General features: G+C 60.1%; 1 non-coding gene across 1 annotated transcript; it reads left to right on the top strand.

Moving 5' to 3' along the window:
• Positions 1-1,663: 1,663 nt before the first annotated feature.
• Positions 1,664-1,766, top strand: LOC114007352 (U6 spliceosomal RNA). The gene has a single exon (XR_003548986.1). It is a non-coding gene; the product is annotated as a U6 spliceosomal RNA (small nuclear RNA).
• The last annotated feature ends 1,907 nt before the right edge of the window (positions 1,767-3,673 follow it).

Genomic DNA, 3,673 nt, shown 5'->3' with positions numbered 1-3,673 from the left:
TGGAGGGCTGGGGGTGGGGGGGAGAAGGGGTGGCAGCTTCCCAGGTTCAGCTGAATTCCCTGGGCAGACAGCGGCACTGGGAGGGCTGCCCGAAGTCCAGCCGGGCAGTGGCTTTGGCTTCAAAGAGCTCTGGGCCCCGGGCAGCAGGCCGGGTCAGGTGTGCACGGCACACCCTCTCCAGTTCCTGGAACTCTTGCTTCTCTGAGAGCTCATCGGGCAGCTTCCTTTTGGGGGAGAGAGCCAAGGGCTCAGACACTTAACTGACTGCGGCTCCCACCCTACCCTCAGAGCAGGGTGATGGGGCCGAGGGGCAGCTGGCGGGCTGCGTCAGTCAGCTCAGGCCTGCAGCGGACGCTGGAGGGGCCTGCAGGGAGCCCTCAGGGCTTGTCATGCCCCTGGGTTAAGGTGCACCCCACCTCTCTCCCCACCAGGCCAGCTCAAGCTGGTAGGTTTTGGGGGAGCAGTGTCCTTTCGCTGGTCCCTGCCTCCTCCTGACCACGTAAGGAAGGTTCAGGCCCTAGCGTGCCCATCAGTCACAGTGACTATGACCTGTCCCACCTGGGAGCCACCGAGTAGGGCAGACGCAGGTGCCCTGAGTAGGGGGTGACCCCCCAGGGCTTCTAGCACCCCATGCCCTGCCCTCAGCTACCTTGGCCAACGCAGCCCAGCATGGGTGGCCTCACAAAGCCCCTCCCCTGCTGCAAGTGCCTCCCCTCCCTGCAGGTAAAGTCACCTGTGTTTTCTTCCTCATCACACAGGAATGTCAGCAGGGCAGGCTGCTCTCCCACCCCATTGTTAAAACGGCCACATCCTCACTGCCTGACTCCTCGACAGGCCCAGGCCTGCCCCGGCTGGCCTACTGCCCCCTGCCCCCTGCCTCCTGCCGCGAGTCCACTACACCTGTTTACCAGGCCCCAGCCTGGGATGGAGCTGCACCTGCCTCCGGACCACCCCCTTCCATCCTGCCCCTACACAAGTCTGGGTCAGTGGTAGGGGCGGGGGTGGGAACAGTTCCTCCCTCTCCCTAGCTCAGCTCAGCAGGAGACCTGGCTAGTTTGCTCCAGGAAAGCACTAGAAGCTCAAAAAGCTCCAGAACTCCAGTGGTGGCCAAGGGGATCCCTGGGGGCTTTCCAGACCCAGGAGGCACCAGCCCTGGCCCTCCTGTGGAGTAGAATCTACTCTGGGCTGGGCAGGGGTGAGGTGGAGGGGTGGTCCAAGAGCAAACTTGGCCATTCTACCCCTCCCTTTATCACGCTGGGGCTGGGGGGAGAGAGGATGGGAAGAGGAAGGAGGTTAGGGGGCAGCAGTGGGCTCCTTGCTTTGGGAAGCAACTTCCCCCAGCACCCAGGAATGATGGGGCTCAGGGGCTGGTCCTTCCATAGCGAGGCTTGCGGGTTGGAGTGAAGAGATGAGGAGACTGCTCAGCGCCACAGAAGCCACAGGACAGTGAAGGCGGGGGTGGGGGGGGTGATGGGCGGGCTCCGGGCATCTGCAGTTCGCATGGGTCAGGGTCAGAGCAGATCAGGCCAGCGCTGGGTTCCTGACTTGGTGGCAGCATCAGGGTGAGGTGGAGAGTCCTTGCTTTAAGGACATTCTCAAGTCTGCGGTGGTAATGGGATGTCATGGCAGCGCCTTGCTGCCACGGTGCAAAACATTTGTTTGGGTGCTCGCTTCGGCAGCACGGGTACTGAAATTGGAACGATACAGAGATTAGCATGGCCCGGCGCAAGGATGACACACAAACTCGTGAAGCGTCCCATATTTTTGAAGGAGAAAGAAACATTTGATGGGGAGTACATGGGATCTGTAAGTGGCAGGGAAATGAACATTGAAAAAAGGAGACCGCTGGGGCCAGCAGGTGGCATGGAGGTTAAGGTTGCTGGATCCCACGTGGCCAACCTCGTAGTTCGAGTCCTGGACCGAGAGTTAAAAAACACACCGGACATGGTGTGTACGTGCCCCACATCCTGAGAGGAGAATGGAGGAAAAGAGACTGTGGCATGGCCAGCCTCCCTGGGGGGTGATTTCTCACTCCTCTCTCGTTCTCTCTCTCCTGTGAGCACATGTGTCTTATCGCAAATACAAAAAAAAAGAAGAGAGAAAGAAGATACCGTGTTGTGGGGGGGGGGGGGGGTGGGGATGAGGGCGAGGGTCATGAGATGCCTTCGCGCTGCCTGCTGACAGCTGTGTGGCTTTGGGGGGGCCTTTAAAAGACGCCGGTGCCCAGGTCCCACCCCAGAGATGCTGGTCTAATTGATCTACTATGTCTGATTGGTCAGGACCAATTAGAGGGAGACAGTCCTGCTTGGCCGGGGGCAAATGCACGCAGTGCCTTCAGTCCTGTGCTGGCCAGTGGGCTGTCCTGGTCCCTCATGGTGCCACTCTTCCCCCAGCACCAGGGACACACCTGCCTGTCTGTCTAGGGTGTACCCGCCTTGGCCAGGACCGGAGGCTGGTCCGGGGCAGTGGAGAAGGTTGTAGGGAGGAAGTGGGTGGGCGTTGGGGAGAGGGCGGGAGGATGGCAGCCCCTCAGTAGTGTGTGAGGAAAGGCTCCACCCTGTGGCCTGTGGAATATTTGGAATAATTAGCAAGTGAAAGCAGCAGCCAGTTACAAGGACAATGCCGGGTTGGCCTAGAGCCAGCCTCTAGGACAGAGAAAGAAAGGGGCCTGTGGAGGCGGAGGGACAGTGCCTGTTGGTGTGCACACCCGTGTGCGTGTGTGTGTGCATGCAAGCTGCTCCAGGGAGGCAGTACATCTGGGTGTGGAGGTGGATTCCGGGCACAGCTGGGGTGAGGGGACTGCGCGGTGCCGGCTGAGGCTGACATGGCGACATGCTGTTCTACGCTGCTGCTCTGCCTGGAGGCTAAGGCCACACGGGAGGCCCGGTTTGATGCCTGGCCCACCCTAAAGGCCTTAGTCCAAGCTTCTCGGAAGGCTGAGGCCAGAGGATCAAGTCATAGGAACCACGTTGGGGGTAGGGGGAGTGTCTACTGAGTGTCGCAAGACACATTTCCTGTGCCCGTGTGTCCTCTCTGAAGTCTGACAGCCTGGTCCATCACAGAGTGGCCTGCTGACCTGAGCACCTGCCCCTATTTCCCTGCTGGTCTTCCGCCTCCCAGGCCTATGGCGGGCCAGGATGAGTCAATACTCAGAGTGGGAAGTGGGCGCCTGGGGGCTGGGGCCCTCAGACTCACAGCCAACCCCTCCAGGAGAAGACTGCAGGAGGGAGGTGCTGGAGACAGGCCCAGGCCGGATACAGACTCAAGCAGGCGAGCCTGGGCAGGCCCTCGAGGTGGGGGACTGCTGGGCCCAGCCTTTGTGAGTCCCCAGGGCTGGGCGAGACGCACCCCCGCCCTTTGTCTCTTGCTCCCCTGGCATGGGGGAGGGCTGGGGTGAGGTTCTCGCCATTGCACAGATGGAGGAGCTGAGGCCCAGGCTACAGGGGACTCCCCAGAGCCACCTCCCAGCTCCTTCCTCCAGGGACACTGAGGTCATAGGAGTTTGCCAAGGGTCCCTTACAGGCCCTCATTGTCCCCCATCTTCCTCCCAACCATTTTCTCCTTGGGCAGGGAAGTTCTAGTCCCAAAGAAAGTATTGAGCAGGTCTATTTTCAGATTTTAAAAAATTTTTATTGTAAATAACTTTCCATGAAAAAGGTTAATTGCCACAGGG

Source organism: Tupaia chinensis, unplaced genomic scaffold (genome assembly GCF_000334495.1).
Source record: "Tupaia chinensis unplaced genomic scaffold, TupChi_1.0 Scaffold000159_1, whole genome shotgun sequence".
NCBI classification, from domain to species: domain Eukaryota; kingdom Metazoa; phylum Chordata; class Mammalia; order Scandentia; family Tupaiidae; genus Tupaia; species Tupaia belangeri.
Note: the sequence above shows the minus strand (reverse complement) of the source record. Positions and strands in the feature narration are given on the sequence as shown.